At 47.0% G+C, this 20,625-nt stretch overlaps 1 long non-coding RNA gene and 1 other non-coding gene across 4 annotated transcripts in view; one reads left to right on the forward strand and one right to left on the reverse strand.

Moving 5' to 3' along the window:
- Nucleotides 1-18,360, reverse strand: part of LOC103348223 (uncharacterized) — a 51,139-nt gene extending 32,779 nt beyond the window's left edge. For 2 of the 3 annotated variants that reach the window (XR_011379981.1, XR_007919377.2), the window contains exons 1-2: nt 18,243-18,360; nt 15,707-15,868 (exon numbers count right to left, since the gene is read on the reverse strand). This is a non-coding gene — a long non-coding RNA (uncharacterized lncRNA). Of the gene's footprint in view, nt 1-749; nt 15,302-15,706; nt 15,869-18,242 lie in introns of those variants that run through there. The other variant, XR_011379982.1, reaches the window with a different exon arrangement.
- Nucleotides 15,758-15,856, forward strand: LOC127491211 (small nucleolar RNA SNORD22). Its single transcript, XR_007919801.1, has one exon. It is a non-coding gene; the product is annotated as a small nucleolar RNA SNORD22 (small nucleolar RNA).
- Nucleotides 18,361-20,625: the final 2,265 nt, after the last annotated feature.

Genomic DNA, 20,625 nt, shown 5'->3' on the forward strand with positions numbered 1-20,625 from the left:
CACAGCGCCGGCCCTAGAAAGGGATGCTCTTACCTAGCCACCTGCTGAGTGTAGGAAAGCAATGCCACACACAGTAAGCACGGCATTGGAGACACTCACGTGAGGCCAGGTGTGCTGGTTAATTTTAGGTGTCAGATTGACTAGATTAAGGAATGCCTAGAAACCAGGAAAAGTGTTATTTTGAGTGTGTCTGTGAGGAAGTCTCCAAGGAGATTAGCGCATGCATCTGAGTGAGCTGGGTGGGAAGGCCCAGCCTCCTTGTGGGGGTCTGAAGACGCTACTTGCGGACAGGGAGTTGGTGTCTTGCTCGGCCAGCTGGGACACGTCCAGCTCCTGCCTTGGACGTCAGCTGGCGCCTTTGCACACAGCACTTACACCTGGCTCCTTTGCTGGCACTTAGGCATTCGGCGTCGAGCTCAGAGCTGCACCCTTGGTTTCCCTGGTTCTGAGCCCTTGGACTTGGACTGAGCTGCACAGCCAGCACCCCGGAGCCCCCAGCATGCAGAGACCTGGGACTGCATTGCTGCCCTGATGGTGTGATGATCTTTGCCCCAATTACTCTTCTGACTCCCGCTTCAACCACCTGTGGACATATTCTACCAATTCTGCCTGTGTGCACATGAGTCGTGTGCATATGTGTGAGTGTACATTCAGGCACATGTGTGTAATGGCCATGTATCATGTATCATTAACTCTGTCTCTGGGATTTGAAGTGATTTTCATTTCCTATTTTACATTTTTTCCCTGTCTTAATTTCTTAAAAAAAAAAAAAACACTATTTACCTTTTAAAAAAGAAAAGAGACGAGATCGGGCGCGTTCAGGGTGGTATGGCCATAGACCTCTATAATTAACACACAATTATTCTTAGGTGTTTAAATTTAACTGAAAAGTGATCCCTGTTAAAAATAAGAGTGGGAATAAGAGAGGGAGGAGATGTAATATTTGGGACATGCTCAATCGGACTTGCCCCAAATGGTAGAGTTAGAAACGTGCCGGGGGATTCCAATACAATCCCATCAAGGTTGCATGTACCAATGCCATCTCACTAGTCCAAGTGATCAATTTCAGTTCACAATTGATCACACTGATAGGTCTAAGAGTTAAAGGGATCACACAAACAAGACTAGTGTCTGCTAATACTAATTGATAGAATAAAAAAGGGAGAGAATGATCCAACATGGGAAGCGGGATGGATACACAGCAGGCTTTAGAATGGTAGATGTCCTAAGTAGCACTCTGGTCTCAGAATCAGCTCTTGAGGCATTCGGATCTGGCTGAAGAGCCCATGAGAGTATTTTAGGCATGGAAAGCGAAGACACTGTGGCAAAAAACAACAACAACAACAACACAAACACCTAAATGAAAGATCTCTGCTAGTGAGAGAACAGTGGAAAGAATGGGGCCATCAAAAAAGGAGGTACCTTTCTCTGAAGGGAGGAGAGAACTTCCACTTTGGCTATGACCCTGTCTGAATAAGATCCAAGTCGGCGAACTCAAAAGACTTCCATAGCCTTGGCAACTCATGACTAGAGCCTAGCGAGATTACTGACGCCATAAACAAGAGTGTCAAATTGTTAAGTCAACAACAGGAGTCATTGTGTACTTACTTCTCATGTGGGATCTGTCCTTAATGTGTTGTCCAATGTGAAGTAATGCTATAACTAGTACTGAAACAGTATTTTACACTTTGTGTATCTGTGTGGGTGCAAACTGATGAAATCTTTACTTAATATATACTAAATCGATCTTCTGTATATAAAGATAATTGAAAATGAATCTTGATGTGAATGGAATGGGAGAGGGAGCGGGAGATGGGAGGGGTGCGAGTGGGAGGGAAGTTATGGGGGGGGCCATTATAATCCATAAACTGTACTTTGGAAATTTATATTTACTAAATAAAAGTTAAAAAAAAAGAAAAGAGATAAATACCTCCTAGTCAACAAGATTATCCTTTATTTAGGGATATTTAGGGATTAGCTGTTTTAGGGATACCCCAAATTCAAATGACAGGGCAAAAGGACGGCACAGATGCTGAAGATCCCAGCTAGACTCAACTTCCTAATCCCCTCCCGTTCCAGGGTCTTCCCTCAGTTTCCCTGACGTGGGCCGGATGCTGCGTCCCGTCCTCTGCCCCCAGCCCTCCAGCTCCCTGCCCCCCTCATAAGGTATGGCGGACATGTGATAATTTTAATGACATGTGTGGAGGTCAGTTGGACGCCTGGCAGTAAGGAAGCCCCTCGGACACAGACCTCCCGGACCATAATCCACGGCGCAGAGTTGTCAGCCGGCCACTGGCCTGCAGGCCTGCTGCTCCCTCGCGGTGTGTTTCAGCGATCACTCTGACTGCCCTGGTGAATTCTGTTCACCTCCGGGGGTGACCTCCTGTGACAGCATGGGTGTCCTAGGGTTTGGGATGTCACAAAGCGGGGGCATCGACCTGAAGCCGTCCCGAATAAAGGAGCGTTGAGATGATTATTATGTAACTTGTTCCAATCTTGTGCCACAGAATGTGACAACTCAAAGGTCTCCATCTTCTTTATTCTGTTTCAGATGAACAGAATCTGCATTTAGTTTTTCCAGGAAAAAAATTATCCCCCTGAGCTAACTGTTAAATTGCCTTATATTTTTTCCAGGTGGGCGGGGGGAGATTATTCCATCTTATTTTTTCCTAAACATAGCTAGCTGGTTCTTCTGAGATTTTACATTCTGCCTTTTCTTCTGCCTGTGTCCCCTTGCGCAAGGCTTCCAGAACCTTGATGTGCACAAGAATCATCCAGAGCTTCGCTCAAGAGCAGGTCTGGGAAGGGGCCTGCAACAGCACTTCTCAGGACACCTGGGCGGGGGCGAAGGTTCTGGTCCCTGTACCGCCAGCGGCTGGGCTGCGGCTCATGCAGAAGCAGGTGGAAGGTGAAACCAGGGGCCCTGCTCCGTGGGGGCTTCAACAAGTTGATGGAGAATATGCCTCAGGAAAAAGCTGTGAATGAGCTCCAGATCTTTCTATGCACCAAAATAAATGTCTTTAAATTCCACTTTTCCATAAGGTTTTCAAAGACTCCCCTGTGTTCCCTGGCCGGTTCTTTTTACCCCCTGCTGGCTCTGTATTTAGCTGACTCCCAATGGAGCACTTGATTAACACATACTGTTATTTGAATACTACTAGGTAAACAAAAAAAGCAAAACAAACAAGCAAAAGCAAAAGAAGCAAAACACTACCATGTCATCACTCCCAGACGTCCAGCTGCTGGGCTTTCCTGGAACGTTTACCCAGGAGCCCAGCCCTCCCAGTGTCTACTTCCTGCCGGGACTTGCTATGTGTGTTTACAGAGCTCCCTTTGACCTGCCTCCTTGGGTCAAGTTCAAGTGTTACCACTTAGGCAGCACTGTGTGGCCCTGAGCATTCCAGCTCCCTCCTCTGATCCTCAGTCTGCGGAAGGAGGAACCAAAAACCTACCAGCCGTGTGTCTGTGACCTGTACCGGAGATCTTAGCCTGGAGCTTTAACTGACGCTTATTCATGCCAATAACGCCCGGGCCCTGCCTTTTTCTGAAGTCTTAGATGGCCACAGAGGCACAGTCTCTGGTCCTGTAGCCTCTTCTGGGATCAGCTCAGGCCTGGAAGCTCCTTGGAACTGTCGTATCCTCATTGTGTTATCTTTACCGACCTTGGCCTTGGGTTAGCATGTACAGGAGAGCTGTGTTTCCACACTTGTGCCTCCCGGAGAAAATAGGCAGAACACGCAGTCACACTCCTTTGGGTCTCAGTTAATTTTTTTTAAATGTGAAAGGCAGAGAGAGAGAGAAAGAGAGAGAGAGAGAGATCTTCTGTTAGTTCACTCCCCAAATGGCTGCAACAGCTGCGGCTGAAACCAGGAGCCCAGAATTCCACCTAAGTCTCCCGTGTGGGTGGCACGGGCCCAAACACTTGGGCTGTTTTCCACCGCTTTCTCAGGCACATTAGCAGGGAGCTTGGTCAGAAACAGAGCAGCTGGGACTCAAACCAACACTGGGATCCTGGTGTCACGTAAGCCCAGCTTAACTCACTGGGCTGCAACACCAGCCCCGTATTTCTTAATGTTAGCTCCCGTTGTTACTATCATTCTGTGCCTGATTTAGAAGTTTCACATCATAGGCATGTACGGGGAAAATATGGTAAAAGTAGGGTTTGTACTGGGCACTGTTTCAGGCATCCACCGAGGGTCTTGAATGTACAGGCAGACTCGTGTATTATAAAACATTGCTGGAAATTTCTACCTCCTGCTTTTATTTTATAAAGAGGTGACCTGACGGTGGGTTCAGCAGACCGTGTGTTTCCACATTCAGAATCCATCGCTATTCCCTCGCAGTGCCCCTCCTCCCGGGTCATCCTGACAGCCTCCGCCTCACCTGGGTTCCTTCTTTCCTTCCTGTCTGCAGGGCTCAGGGAAGGCTCATTGTTCCCTTCTGTTGGGGGTTCCTGGGCTCCAAGCGGCAGAACAAGGATCTGGTTCCGAGAGCGCTGAGTAACCCTGATTTCTTTTAAGTTAAACACTTGGTTTCATTTCCCGGTTTTTAAAGTTCTCTAGTAAGTTTCCAGCGCTTTCGACGGCGGAGGGGGAAATGCGGTCTTCCTTCTGCAGACCAGTGGTCATGATTCCAACATCGCGTCGCAAGGCGGAAGCAGGAGGAGGGCGGGTAAACCAACTCCCTGGGGCTTGGGTTGGGGAATCCCCACGGAGAGGAGGAAGGGTCCTGGAGAGTCCTTGCGTTTGCCCGTCAACACCATCGCTTTCCCTGCACGTACAGGTGTGTCCTCTGTCTTGCTAATAACCACTTGGAAGACGTCCTGAAGAGAGGGTAGGTTTCTAACCTCCAGCAGCTGCCGTGGGAAATCTTTGAACGTTGAGGGTTTACTCTTCTTTTTCTCTGCACCTGTCATCCTTCAGCATCGTCTTAATAGCTGGTCGCGTGCTCTGTTCCATTGACTTCTAACTCTTTCCCTCATTGCTGTTTTCTTTATTTTAATTCCTTAAGACAGCCAGAAACTTTGCCCTGTCAATACTTTAACTCACCCCAAATGCAATGCCCCTTCTGCACTAGCCTACTAGCTCTGCACTTACCACCCTCCCGGTAACACCCCCTGGAGCGAAGCACTTCAGGCTTCCACCTGGGCTGCCCCCTCTGCCTGGACACTTCCTCCCCTGCCCGGTCACCCCTCTTCTAGTGAGTTCTTTCAGAGCTCAGCTCAGCCACTTCCTCAAGGAAGCCTTCCTGATTTCTGCAAATCACAGCTTCCTAGTAAAAGATCTCACAGCACTACGCAGCTCCTCCTTGTGCAGTTTGACAAGATGAGTGTTTCTCGGATGAATGTCTCTGCTCAGCCCCAGGTTTACCCCCTGAAGCAGGCGGGCATACAGGTTAAAATCAATTAGGTTTGTGAGCTGGAAGACTACATCTTTGCCACGCCCCTATGTGACCTCATGCCTCTACCTGGCCACACCTGAGTGCCCAACGGCCAATCAGGTTAATTAACCACGCCCCTTTGAGAGTGGGTTAAAAGCCTTCCGCCCGTCTTCTTTGCCCTTGCCTCTTTTGAGGAGGGGGCTGGCTGTAGCCCTGTGCCCCCATGGTGCGTGGCCTTCTGTCCACCTGCCCTAGGCTTCCAGGCCTAGATGCTCCTCCACGTGGCTGGTTCCTGGTGCTTGGTATGAACTCAGAATTACCCCTCTCTCTTAGATAAAGCTCTCACTCTCCTACACATCTTTCTCACTAAATAAAAGCCTAAAATGTACCATGCTGCCTCGTTTATTTATGCCAGTACTTAGAATTCTCTAAATAGTAGGCAGGAACCCTCTCGGGCTTATTAATATTAGGAACTTATTAATAAGCATATGGTGATATCATATGGCACCCCAAATTCCGGTAGCATATGTGGCACCCCAGACTCAACTTCTGAGGAACCTTAAGGGAGCCACATTTTCATACGTATTTTAGGGGGTCATTTCCGATATCACCCCCACTGGTGAGAGCTCTCTTCAGTTTTGCTCCCAGCGGGATTTCTAGCTCTGAGCCCCTTTCCTGTCAATAACTTAGAGTGCAATAACTGTTGAACGTAACCTTGAGAGCAACTCATTTATCACAGACCCTTACTCCATTTCACCCACAATTGAGGGTGCGCCCCTAAAATTCTGATACCGACCACTTGCAGTTAGCATCAGCCGGCACAGGTTTCAGACCGTCCTCTGCAAGACTGCCCTCGGATGCCCAGATGCCGGCGCGTTTCAGGGGCCACCAGCCAACTGCCCTTCCCACTAACCGACCATGGAGTCAACCGTTCCCGTAATCCTCTCACAGGACTCAGCAGAGTGCTGCACGGACTTGGGGTTAGATTTATCAGAGGACGCAGGTCAGGAGCAGCCAAATGCAGAGACACACTGGGCAAGGCTGGGAGGGAACTGCCCGTACAGCCAGGGTGCCTCACCCTCCGGCACATCCGTGAGATCGCCAGCGAGGAGGTGCCCATGACACTCAGGGCCTAGGGTTTTTACTAGGGTTTCATTAAGTCCGGGAGACTGAGTAAAGAGTGCATCGCTGAACCCAGTCTCTAGAGGCCCGGATGGCCTAAAACTGCTCCCTTTCCCCCACTCTCTCCTCTTTCCTCTTCTCCCTGTCTCTCTCTCCCCCAGTTGGTGCAAGGTTCCAGTCTTCCTTCTCCCTCCCTCCCTCCCTCCTTTCCCTCCTTCCTATCAATCTCTATTCTACTATTACCTAGGCATCCCCCCTCCCAGTCGCCTCATTAGCATGACAAGAACACTCCTCTGGGGAAATCCCGAGGGGTTTGGAAGCTCCATGCCAGGAACAAGGGATAAAGTCCCGATAGAGCATTTACTATCTGGCAGTCCTCATAAACACAATCACAGTAAAACGTTGGCATTTTGTTCCCCTACAATGGGGAGGGAGCAGGGAGACAGCCCTCTCACACCTCGGGGAAGACAAGTAGCTGAGTACCTGTTGCAGAAGCAACCTGGCCATACACACCCCAGGCTTAAAATGCCTGGGCCCTTTCCCGACCACGCCACGCTTTGGCTTCTGTGGTAGGGAAGCATCAGAGACATAGAGTTAGCTGCTAGGAGGATCATCGCAACGCTGTTTGTTATATCAAAAATGGGAGATATTAAAGTCCAGGGATGAGAGACAGGGTGAATAAATGACAGGAAATGCACACAGTGAAATGATATGTGTCTATTAAAACTGTTTCAGCCGAATGACTAATGCAGAGGAACATGTTTAAGCATACTATGAAGTGAAAAAAGAACAAAATTAAAAATCAATGTACCGTATAATATTAATCGTGGCTAATTTTAAAGGTGTGGGTGATTACCATTTTTCAATATTTCCCTGTGATTTCTATAAAGATTTTATTATCTTTATCATCAGAAAACTGACACGGTAAAGAAAATTCTCTTTTAAACACTCAGGACCTAATTGAATACAACTCTGAATTATAATCACAAATTATCCTTTCTCATTCATTAAAGTACAGCTGGCAAGGCCTCTCCTTGGCACCCAGTCTTCCAACACTCATTTAAAAGAGCAGTTTATAGCTGAGAACAATAAAGTTCCAACCTTTCCAAATTTCATGTTAATTTTCACAAGCTGTCCCTCTCCACAGTTTGTTCTGAATTGTAGAATTATTCCTCGCCATCCTCACTGGCAGGCTAGAGGAGTGTGTGACAGCTGAGGCCAGACCCAAACTGCTTCCTTACCCACGGCCCGGCCCCTCCGTCCAGCTCAGGCCTGGCAGGCTGCTCAAGAGTGGGTTGACAGACCGGTGCCGCAGCTCACTAGGCTAATCCTCTGCCTGCGGCGCCAGCACCCCAGGTTCTAGTCCTGGTCGGGGCACCAGATTCTGTCCCTGTTGCTCCTCTTTCAATCCAGCTCTCTGCTGTGGCCTGGGAGTGCAATGGAGGATGGCGCAAGTGCTTGGGCCCTGGGCCCGCATGGGAAACCAGGAGAAGCACCTGGCTCCTGGCTTCGGATCAGCGCAGCCATTGGGGAGTGAACCAACGGCAAAGGAAGACCTTTCTCTCTGTCTCTCCCTCTCTCACTGTCCACTCTGCCTGTTAAAAAAAAAAAAAAAAAAAAAAAAAAAAGTGGGTTGACCAAGAGCCCCAGTCCATCATCTGCCTGTGGTCTCCAGGAGCCCGGGATGGCCTGCAGGACTCCCTCCCCTTGAGCCTGCCTTGCCCTTGCTTTACAAGGCCAGCTCCTGTTGATGTTGGCCCAGCCAGACTCAAGTTTGCAAAAGCAGCTGTTTTCCCTGAACACAGTTCCCTGTAAAGAGGTGAGCCACTTCACCCTCATAAAGCAGAACTCCTCCAAACGGAGCTGTTTTTCCATTAAAGTAGAAACTTCTAAAGTTTCCCAATAGTATCGCTACTTCCTAGGGTAAGCCCCTGAACCAAATCAGGGACGGGAAAAACAGTGGGGTACCAAGGGTGAGTGGGAGGAGCCCTCGGCCTAGGTTAAAGCAGTAAGGAGAGTGTTGTGTGTTTCAAATGGGGACTAAAATTGAGCTTTTCATTATCACATGTGCCAGCAATTCTGAACATTGCCTGTGATAAAATTCTCTCCCCCATAATCTTTTGTTGGGCTACTTTCTAAACAATTATGATGACTACTGTTGAGTTTTAGTAATGTATATACCTAAGCATCATATTCATCTGTTTTTGGTATTTATTCTTCATAAACCTAGCCTGCTACATTATAAGTAGCCTGAAGCACTCCCAGTTGCCGAGTCAGCCCCGACACACATGTGGCTTCAGCTCCCACATTTATTTCCAAAGTCAAAGGTCACTTCCTAACTGTTCCAGATCATTCCAGCTCACTTCCAGCACTGGCCTCCCACACCTGTGATTCTACATCTTTCAACCTTTAAACAGTAGGTCTGAAGTAACAATGGTAGCAGATGCCTCTAAAGAGAACTGTACCAAAAGAAGTGATTTCAACTTGTCGTTTATGTAAACTCTGGGAATCGAGTTTGTGCTTAAATTTGAAAACTGCAAAAACAGTATACAAACTTTGAGATGTAATATTTTGTTTAATAAATGTAATTCTTAGTTCACACATGAACTATTTTTCCAAACCTGAAGAATGCCTTTCAAATGGGAATAGATTTCTTTTTATTGCTTTATGAAACTAAAAAACAAATCAAGATGATTATTACTGATTAGAACAAGCTTAGCATTGAATGAGCTGCTGCACGGAGGAATATTTTTTAATGATCTGTTGGGAATAACCCATATGCAAGACATCAACTGCCTCAAACCAGAACTCTTGCTTTCCTCTGTACCTGGGAGCCACTACCATTTACTAAGCCCAAGGAATCAAAGACAGCCTCTGATTCTTTATGTCTTTGAAATTTGGAAATGCTGACCAAATATTGTCTTGGGAAGGTGAATTTAATTGATGTGTTGAACAGATTAATAATAGCATAGGGTTTGGAGAAGAGTAGAAGTGGGTGTCACCGTGGCTCACTTGGTTAATCCTCCGCCTGCGGTGCCGGCATCCCAAATGGGTGCCGTTTCTCATCCCGGTTGCTCCTCTTCCAGTCCAGCTCTCTGCTGTGGCCTGGGAGGGCAGTGGAAGGTGGCCCAAGTGCTTGGGCCCCTGCACCTGTGTGGGAGACCAGGAAGAGGCACCTGGCTCCTGGCTTCGGATCGGCGCAGCTCCAGCTGTTGCGGCCATTTGGGGAGTGAACCAGCGGAGGGAGGACCTTTCTCTGTCTCTCTCTCACTGTCTATAACTCTACCTGTTAAATAAGTAAATAAAATCTTTTTTTAAAAAGCTATTGACTGTTTTCTGATTTTATTTATTTTTTTGAAGATTTATTTATTATTTGAAAGGCAGAGTTACAGAGAGAGAAAGAGACAGAGAGTTCTTCCATCCTTTGGTTCACTCCCCAGATGGCCATAATAGGAAGCTGTGCCTATCCAAAGCCAGAACCCAGGAGCTTCTTCCAGGTCTCCACGTGGCTGCAGGGCCCAAGGACTTGGGCCCTCTTCAACTGCTTTTCCAGGCCATAGCAGAGAGCTGGATCAGAAGTGGAGAAGCTGGGACTTGAACCGGCACTCATATAAGATGCAGGCACTGCAGGCGGCGGCTTTACCCACTAAGCCACAGTGCCGACCCCTATTTTCTGACTTTAGAAAAGCCATGTCACCCCTCTTAGTCTGATTTCTGCCCTTAGAACAGATACCTATGGGGTATCTGTCCAAATCACAGTGGAAAGAAGGGCAATGGGTAGGCACAGAAGAGAGGGGAGGGGCAGCTCCTGCATTCATCCACCCACAGATCCACCTCCCTCTAGGCCTGACCTCCGGACACTGCCACACTGAGGAGTTAAGGTCCAAAATACAAAAAAATACACATTTTAGAGGGCACACTCAAACCAGAGCCCTCTCTCAACCTCAGTTTTCAGTAAAATGGGGACTTAATGATTAGCACAGTGTTTATTAGCATGAACAAAACAGTACTGCTGCTCCTAATAATATTCATTTGGGAACAGACATTTGGCCTGGAAGTTAAGATACCAGTTAAGACACCCACATTCCATGTTGGAGAACCTGGGTCCAACCACCAGCTTCAGTCTCCAATTCCAGCTTCCTGCCAGTGCAGACCCCGGGAGGAAGCAGGTAATGGCTCAAGTAGTTGGGTGTCTGCCACACACACAGGGGAGCTGGCTGTGTTCCCAGCTTCAGGCGTCAGCCCCAGCCCAGCTCTGGCTGTTCAGGCACTTGAGGAGTGAAACAGTAAGTAGGAGCTCTCTCTCTCTCTGCCTCTCAAACAAAGTTTTATTTTACTTCATTTTTAGATTTTTTTTTTTCAGAGAGAGAGAGGCTGATCTCCTGCCTGCTGGTTTACTTCCCAAATGCCCCCAGTAGCAGAGGTGGGGGTTGGGGTGGGGGTCAGGCTGAAGCCCAGAGACCAGAGCTCAATCCTGATAACCCAAGTAGGTGGTAGGAACTCAACTACTTGACCCGCCATCTGCTGCTTCCCGGGGTGTACATTAGCAGGAAGCTGGGATGAGTTGTGGAACCAGGACTCAAACCCAGGTACTGCAGTATGGGATATGAGAATCCCAAACTGCATGTTAACTGATCTGCCTAAATAAATGTTTTAAAATAAGCGACCTAGAGTAGCAAGAGAGACCAGGGAGTTAGAACCCACACCTCTTCCGGATAGCTCCCCAGGTCTTGCTTCTCCCCAGAGAGAAAGCCTCTCCATTTACCCCCAGTGCTAACAAAAGAGTCCACCCCGCATTCTGCAAGGGGTTATCAGTTATCCGTCGCCACGATGATGCTGCACAGCCAACAACCACAGACCCTCCGGGGCATTCCACAGCAAGCATTCCTGGCTTGAGCTTTTGGGGTCAGCTGGGGTCAGCTCTGCTGATCTTGGCAGGGTTCACCCGTGAGGCTGGGGCTGGCTGGCTGTCAGCTGGGGAAGGCTGGCCTTGCCTTGGACGACTCGAGTGACGGCCTTCTTGAGGTCTGGGCTCAGACCTGCCACCCCATCACTTATGCAACATTCTTTTGGCCAAAGCAAGTCACACGGGTGGGCCCAGCTCCAAATGGCGGACAACAGATTCCACTCATTTAGTGAGGGAGACTGAACAGTAAGGTGGAAAAAACTGTAGCTGGGGTGAGAGGTGCAGAATTGGGTCACCCAAGAATCTCATTATCACTGGAGAAATGTCCCCAGGCTCCAAAAGTTCAGACGAGCCCTTGTTCTCCAACCAGAGGTAAAGAAGGATGCGTAGCTATTTGAGTAACTCTACCTGTGTGGGCATAAGGAAGCAGAGCTGGGTTCAGCCAGTGACCAGGAAATGAACAGTTGGAGGAGAAATGTTCTGCCAGGTGTGGTCCTCCCGGGTGCTCTTCAGAGCCGTCGGGCAACCAGTACCCAGCAAATGTCATCCATAACCAGAGAAGCGTGAGTGTATGTGTACCTTGTATCAGCATCGCAAGGCCACAATGTGGCCGGAGCAGCCATTCCCAACCTCAGGAGCTCCACGCTCCCAAGGCTGCGAGAGGTGACGGCATTCCTAGGTTCATTCTGCAGAAAAATCAGCGCTCAGACAGGGTCTAGTCTCTGGCTCTCTCCGCCCTCCCAGCCGCCTCCGTCAGACTGCACCCGGCGGTCCCTGCAGCACCCATGAACATGCCATTCCAGGGGCAGTGTGTGGACATCCAGTCCAGCCATTTCCAGGAGGTGATGACTCGCGTTTCTCTGCCAGTTTGGACGGCAGATCCTCACCAGGCAAGGCCACAGTTGGATTCCCCTGGCTGGGGGATCAGCATTAGCCGCTGAGCGAATGTGTGCTGCAAGACCTCACTTGTCTCCAGATGCACTGATTTTGCTTCTTGCAAAATTCCTGGGCAATTGTTACGACTACTTGGATGCATTTCCAAGAGGGGCTGGTAACACCGCAAAGGTGAGAAGCCAGAAAGCGAGTGAAAGGCAGCAATGCAACAGTTACTGTACGAGAAGAGGCAGAGGGAGGCCGCAAGCTTCCTGCTCCTGCTGCAGAAGCTGTGAAACATCACCACTCACACCCCATGGGAGGAAACCCAAGAAGGAGAAGGTCTGGGAACCACTGGGCAGCGAAATAAAAATGTCACCACGCTATCAGTGGCCTGCAAGGAAGGGCAGGGTGCGGAATCAGGAACGCCGGGGAAGCGAGGCTGGCAATGGAGACAACCCGCTGTTGCCACCCATAAACACATGTCCGGGGCCTCTGCTAAGAACCAGATTTGCTGCCGGAATGTTGGTCTTCTAAGCCTCCTCCCCATTCAGACGGCAACGTACTAAATAGGAAAAGAAATGTGTTTCTTGAAAAAGAACATCTGGACTTTTCCATCACACGTTCACATGTACCTTCATTGACATCTACTGGGTTTTCCACTCTTGCAACTGACGGCACTTGCTCTCATTCGAGGCTATCTACTGAGAATCAATGATGTAAACTCCAACAGGGATTTGCAACTGAAATTCTCTGTCAAAATATATGACTTGGGACACATCCGTGAAAACGATCCTCACAGCCATAGAAAAGACAAAATCATAGGGACAGTGTGAGTGACAAAAGGGAGCCCCTGATACAACTCAGGAGAGTGGAGCTCAGGTCTCCAGGCAAGCTGAGAATGGCTGATAGTAGAAGAGCATGGTCCAGTGGAGCTTTCTATGACAATAGAAATGTTCACCTGCACAATGTGGTAGCCAGTGGCCACATGTGACTATTGAGTACTTGAAATGTAGCTAGTGCAATTGAGGAAAGAGATGGCTATTTTTTTTAAATCCAATTAATTTAAAATTTAACAGCCACCTGTGTCCACCATCTCCCACGTTGGACTCTGCAGGTCGCCAGCTTCCTCTATGAAATCGTATCTCGCTCTGTCGTGTTCACCAGTGTTTCCTGTGTCCAGTTAAGCAGCTTGGCGTGTTGGGCTGTGGTCGCCTTCCCTGTGGCAGGGACTCAGGGATGCAGGGTTGATGGAACACTTGTCATTTTGGAGGCAGCCAGACTGTGGGGGAAATCTCAGCATGAGAGAACTTGGAACTGAGCCTGCAAGTGCCTACGGGCCAAGGTGGTTGGGAAAAGGAAGTTGCATGAGGAGATTGCTAGATTTCTGGAGTCTGCCCTCATTGGAATGTGCCTTTTAGTGGCAGAAAATGAGCCGGCCTTTTGAGGAAAGAGGAGGTGGCTGCATCAGTGTGTTGTCCCCACAGTCGGAAGGAGAGGAGAGGGAGGGAGGAAGAGCAAGCAGCAGAGACGCTAGGCAAGGCCTTTCAGAACTCAAACAGGAGGGGTCAGAAAAGTTGTTCTCTCCCATGACTTTCTTCTCTGTGCAAAGTGACCCTCCAGCGCCATGACAATGTTGTGCAAATATGCATGGTGTTTTTGATTAAGAATCAAAACAAAATGATGGAATTGCAGGAAAAAAAATCTGGCCACTGTCTAAAGTGAATTCTAGGATTCCTGATCCTGTGTATCCCAGAAAGAGAGGAACCCTGTGTGAAGATGCTGATGGATGGGATGCTACAGAGATCATTCCCAGCTGCCAATGAGGGGACACAGTCAGGAATGGGAGACTGGACTGGGAAGCTGACTTGGAGCTATGAGACAAAGCCTCGGTAATGGATCCCCATGTTGGGATGGTTCCACAGTGCCTTCCAAAGGAGTCCAATCAGTGACCTGTCCAAGGATGCATCTGTGTGACAGCTGGTGGCCAGGCGGGGGGACATGCACCCTATGGTGATGGCTATGGGGACAGCGCTTGAGGGAGACACAGGTATGAACATAGTGCTCTTGGCTCCTTATTCATTCCCCCAGACCAGCCTGGCCCCAAAGTCACAGCTTGCCAATCTCAACCTAGTCACAAACTTCCTTAAGCAGTTCCCTGTCGTGTTTAAACAGATCCACCTTTTCTTCCTAAGCAGCTCTACGTTCAGTACATGATTGTTGTCTTTCTGGGTCCGTGGAAAGAGGAGTTAACAACACGGAATGGAAAACATGTTGGATTCTTACCTCGTCTTACTGCAAGAGTTTAAGAGTTAGAGGAACAGTCTGCACCAGATGACTCTCACTTCTGACAGCAATTTTAAGTTTACTGGGTTCCCCAAAGCACATTCATTTTTGGTAATTTGCAAAAAGGACTCACAGAGCTCACTGGAAGTTGTTATGCTCATGATTGCTAGGGTTTATCCCAGTACAAAGAAATAAATTAAAATGAGCCAAGGGAGGAAGATCATTTTGTGGGATCCGGGGAGGTGCCAAGCCTATGGCTTCTGTTGTCCTCTCCCAGTGGAGTCAGGAACATTGATTTCCCAGCGTTGGTGTGTAACCAGACATAATAGGCACACAGAATATTGCCAGCCATGGAAGTTCACTCAAGACTTGAGTTTTTATTGGGGCTTCATTATAAAGTCATAAATGATTGGCTGACTGCCCATGTGATTGTTGTCAATCTCTACGTCCACCCAGATGCCATTACCCAAAGCCCCCACCTGAAACTATGTGATTGGTCTTTCTGGTTTCTGCTCCAAGATATGGGCAGCCTCACCCATAAATCATACTATTAGACCATGCAGTGTGACCCATGGCTCCCAGGCAAACCAAGATACTTCTTTCAGGAATAACATTTCACAGGCTTCTGGAGTACTTCCCAGAAGCCAAGATCAAAGGTCAGACTGCTTTTGGGACAAGGTTAAATTCTTTACTACGTACTCACGCATAGCCATAAACTCAAGGTGGCATGAAGATCTAAAAATGAAACAAGTTAAAGAACCAGAATAAAATATGAGTAAAAGTTCTACAAATCCCGGGACATAGATGTCTGTCTACATATGTCATTAAGCCTATAAAGCCCGATGGAAAATATTAAGTACACAAAAATGAAAAACTTCTGAAATAACAGACACCAGAAATGAAATGAAAAGATAATCAAAATTAGAGAATGCATTCACATGATGTTTAAGTCAACAAATTGACATAAAAAGACAAGCAATGCATTAGATAGGGGTACACACTCCACAACAAACAGGAAATTAACAGAAGAAATAAATATACTATTGAGGAAATATACTGTACATGTAGATTAGTACAAACGTGCAGGGGGATAGTTTGTTTAGAGTCATTAAAATGTAAAAATTGTAAATGACATTTTACCTGTATGAATATGACTTACTGAAGTTGGTCACAAGCTCAGAAATGAGGGTATCCCAATGAGGAAACATTCACACATCTTACTTCCTGTCCTAGTCCCAGAGCCTGTAAAGGCGAACCCTTCTGAGTTCCAGAAGGAGCTGTCTGAGGGTCAGTAGAGGATTTCTGTACACAAGAAAGGGAATAAAGAAATGAGGGCATGTGCATGCACTTGCACACAATCTTATTTGCAATAGTGATAAGCACTCTAAATATCTAATCCACATAAATAGATGCTATGCCATAGCCTACAAACAACAAGGTAGATCTCTACAAACTGATGTGAAAAAAGACCCATTACATATTCATTAAATAAGTTAAGTTACAAAAGAATATTTATAGCTTGATTTTGCTTTTGTATATAAAAAGTAGATAATTATCAGAGTATTTCAAACGATTTGTGGAAAAGTGGAATTAAAAGATAAACTTAATCCACTGTTGGTGGGAATGTAAACTGGTAAAATCACTTTGGAAGACAGTTTGGAGATATCTCAGGCATCTGAATAAAGTCCTACTACACCACCCAGCCATCCCACTCCTGAGAATTTACCCAAGGAAAATGAAATCAGCAAATAAAGGAGTTATCTGAGCCCTCATGTTTATTGCAGCTCACAACTTACAATAGCTAAGACATGGAATCAACCTAACTTCAGACTATCATCTGAAGTCTGAATAAAGAAATTATGGGATATGTACTCTATGGACTACTACACAGTGATTTAAAAAAATGAAATCCAGTCATTTGCGACAAAATGGATGCATCTGGAAAACATCATACTTAGTAAAATAAGCCAGTCCCAAAGGGACAAATACCATATATTCTCCCTGATCTATGATAACTAACAGAGCACCTAAAAGGAAACCTATAGAAGTGAAATTGACACTTTGAGAAGCAATGTAACTTTGAGAAGCAATGAAGCTGTATAGTTATGCATACATTTCTACGGATTTAATTCTAAGGGTGCAGATAAAAACTTGCCATGGGGGCCTGGCGCTGTGGCTCAATAGGCTAATCCTCTGCCTGCGGCGCTGGCACACTGGGTTCTATTCCTGGTCGGGGCGCCGGTTCTGTCCCGGTTGCTCCTCTTCTAGTCCAGCTCTCTGCTGTGGCCTGGGAAGGCAGTGGAGGATGGCCCCAAGTCCTTGGGCCCTGCACCCGCATGGGAGACCAGGAGAAGCACCTGGCTCCTGGCTTCAGATCAACGCGGTGCACCAGCCACAGCAGCCACTGGGGGTTGAACCAACAGAAAAGGAAAACCTTTCTCTCTGTCTCTCTCACTGTCCACTCTGCCTGTCCAAAAAACAAACAAACAAACAAACAAAAACCACACACAAACAAACAAAAAAACTTGCCATGGGACTCCTAATCCCATTAAGCTGGGTGATAATAATGCCATCCTAAGTGTTAAAGTGATCATATTAAGTGTTAAATTGATCATATAGATAGGATTAAGTGTTAAAGGAATTATATAAATGAGAAATTCCTTATGGGTTTCCCATGCGGTTGGCAAGGACCCAGAGAGTTGAACCATCTTCTGCTGCCCTCCCAGGAGCATTAGCAGGATCAGAAATAGAGCAGCTGGGACTCAAGTTGGCATTGGCTATGGGTTAGTGGCATCACAGGACATAGGTTCACCTAGTGTATCACAATGCCAAAGCCCCTCAGGTTGGATCTGGACCAATACTATATATTTATATATTAGATAGATAGGTAGCTGGATAGACAATAGATAGATAGATAGATGATGGATATGCATGTCGTGTACAATGTGAGGAATATTTTCTGATGGGAAAGCTGTGTTTCTGTTTGTCCCCTTGGCGGCCCTCATACCCTCAACTGGCTACCCTCAGGGCTACGATGCTCCTCTGTCACAGCCTGGCCCACTTGGGAATGAAACTCTACTTCATCTTTGTCCCCTCAGTATGGCTCAGATAGCCAGAAACATGAAAAAAAAATGCTAAGCCAAAGGGAAATAAACAGAACCCCCACAGATCAAAACAAGATAATTTCCAGAAAAGGCAGGGATCTCCCCAGAGTCCACTTGATTTGGGGAATCCTTGGATTCCATCACACGTCTAGGATTTACTGGATGCCACCTTGAAACTGCGTCCATGGGAAAGCCTTCTGTAGACTGTTAGACCTGTTGAATCCCAACAGGAATGGGAATCAAGGTGAGGAAGAAGAGAGAACAAATATTTCAGCTTTGCCTACCCCGTACTGGGATTTAGTTTGCAAACATCATCTCACTAAATCCTTACAACAGCCTATGAGAAAAGGGAAACTCAAAGATGTTAGGTGAAGTTCCAAAGGTTACACAAGTGCCCACTATATAGGAAAACCAGGACTCAGAGTAGTTCCATTTCATTGTTGGACTTGAGCTGTACTTGTGGAATTCTCTTGAGATGGATCCGCTCTGTCTGCTTCCTGAATTAGTCACTCACTGCTATAGAAACAACCCCGAGATCTTTGTGCTCACAGCAAGAAACACTTCCCACTCACAGGTGTGTGTCTTGGCTCTGGATTGCCTGTGGGTGGCCTGGGCTTCGCTGAACCTGGTTGGCATTGGACTTCAGATCTGGCCAAGGTCTGGTATGTGTCATCATTCTGGTTCTGAGGCTGAAGAAGCAGTGACTATGAGGTCATGTTCTTCCCACCATGGATGGCAGGTTCTCAAGAAGAGGGGCAATTTGCCATGTTGCTTACCGCCTAAGCTCAGAACTGGTACACTGTCATTCCCACCATATACCATTGGTCTATAGTCCGAAGACAAAGTGGGGCAGCGAAGTGCCCTCCTTCCATAGGGAAGAAGAAAAAGAGTGAATATTTGTTCCTCCCTAAAGTTCTGACTCCAAATTTCAACTTCTCTCCTGAGACATATATGGGCATTCAGGGAATGTGTTGTTTCCTTCCTACAGAACCCTGTTCAGCTGGCAGCAGTGTGTTCCTGAGATAATCAAGCATCCTTAGAACAGTATGATCATTGTATCCATTATCTGTTGTTGAGCAATAAACCACCAGAAAACTTAGTGTCTTACAATGACAATAATCATTTATTTTGTTTGTGAAACTGTAACGTGGGTAGGGCTCAGTGAGGCTGGTTTGTCTCTGTCCCACATGACATCGGATGGAATGGCTTGCAGGTTGGGGTGACTTGACATCTTGGAGCTGTCATCATCTGAAGATTTGCTTCAGTTACTCACACACCTGACAGTTGATATTGACTGTTGTTGATCTTACCTGTCAATCAAACAAACACCTACATATGTCCTCTCCCTGGTTCCCTTGGACTTTCTCAAAGAATGGTGGTGAAGTTTTAAGTGTTAAGCACCCTAAGAGGACACAGCAAAAGTGCATGGAATTTTTAAAATTTTATGATGAACGCTCAGAAACCAAAGCTTTACTTCTGCCACTCTTTACTGATTGGGTGGTTCAAAAAGTCCACCTGGGCTCAGGTGGTGGAGCATGGGTCTCTACCACTTAAAGGGAGGACTATAGGACTGTCAAAGTCACATTGTAAGGTGAACGTGTGGGATGGGATATAACGTAATGGCCATCTTTGGAAAATGTCTGACAAAGTCATTAACAAAAACTCAAGTCATCCAGTGGAGAAGAGAGCTATTTGTTTTCTAGGATCAATGAAAAAAATTCATGATAAATATAGTCAATCTTTCAGTTTCTCTTATGGGAGCTGAAAAATCCCTCCTTTACAATTGCTGTGGGAGCAGCCACACTCATACTTCATGGCCCTACTGATCACAGTTGTCGGGACCTAGCCAGCTCTGGGTAAACCGGAGGTAAATCTGAGTAGAATGACATGGCCTCGGTCTGTGGGCTGGAAGGTTTTGAGTAGGTTTAGAAACTGAGGCGATCTAGCAATCATAGGTTTTTCTCATCAGGAAGTTTGGAGAATTCTATGCATAACTCTCAATAGTTGTTCTAGGGTCAGTATGAAGAAGGAGGGTGAGTTTGTGACTCCTGTGTCCCAGGCACTCTGCTACATGCTTTACATTTAACCCCATGTTTAACCCTCCCTGGTGGCTATGATTCCAAGTAGACAATAGTATTCCCATTTGAGGACAGAGGAGTTCAGTACCTTCTCATGACCACAAACCTAGATGTGGTTTTTAGCCTAGCATCTGGGTTTGATGCCCAGCTCAAGCTCTTGACTCCAGCTTGCTACTAAAGAAGACCCTCCAGAGGAGGATGGCCCAAGTGCTTGGGCCCCTGCACCCACTTGGGAGACTGGGAGGAAGCACCTGGCTCTTGGCTTCGCATCTGCATAGCTCTGGCCGTAGTGACCATTTGGGGGTTGAACCAACGGAAGGAAGACCTTTCTCCCTGTATCTCTCTCTCACTGTCTAACTCTGCCTGTCAAATAAAAAAAAGACCTTGGGAGGCAGTAATGATGGCTCAAGTAGTTGGCTTCCTGCTACATGAGAGACTTGAATTGAGCTACCAGCTCCTGGCTCCCAGCCCAGCCATGTACATTGTGGGCATTTGGGGAGGAAACTCATGGATGGGAGTACATGCTGTTTCTCTCTCTCTCTCTTTTAAAAAAATTTTTAAAAGAAAGACTATACATACATCTGATAAATAACAGAACTATAATATGATCTCAAAGAAGATGTGACTGTGCCAACTCTAATATTCTCTGATTCGGAAAAAGCCAGTGTCACAACATAGAGGAGAAAGACATATCAATCCTATATGTAAGCAGATGGCGGAGATGTCGTTAACAGCAGTGAGAGGGGAATTTGTTACCTGAAAACAGAGATTTTGGAGACTTTTGCTCAGTCTTGCAGCTTGTCAAACGACTAGTGACCTAGGCAAGTTGGTCACCCCAAAACCAGGTGTCACAGCAGCTGCGTTTCAGTCTGTCTGC

This window comes from Oryctolagus cuniculus, chromosome 11 (assembly GCF_964237555.1).
Source record: "Oryctolagus cuniculus chromosome 11, mOryCun1.1, whole genome shotgun sequence".
In the NCBI taxonomy this organism is placed as follows: domain Eukaryota; kingdom Metazoa; phylum Chordata; class Mammalia; order Lagomorpha; family Leporidae; genus Oryctolagus; species Oryctolagus cuniculus.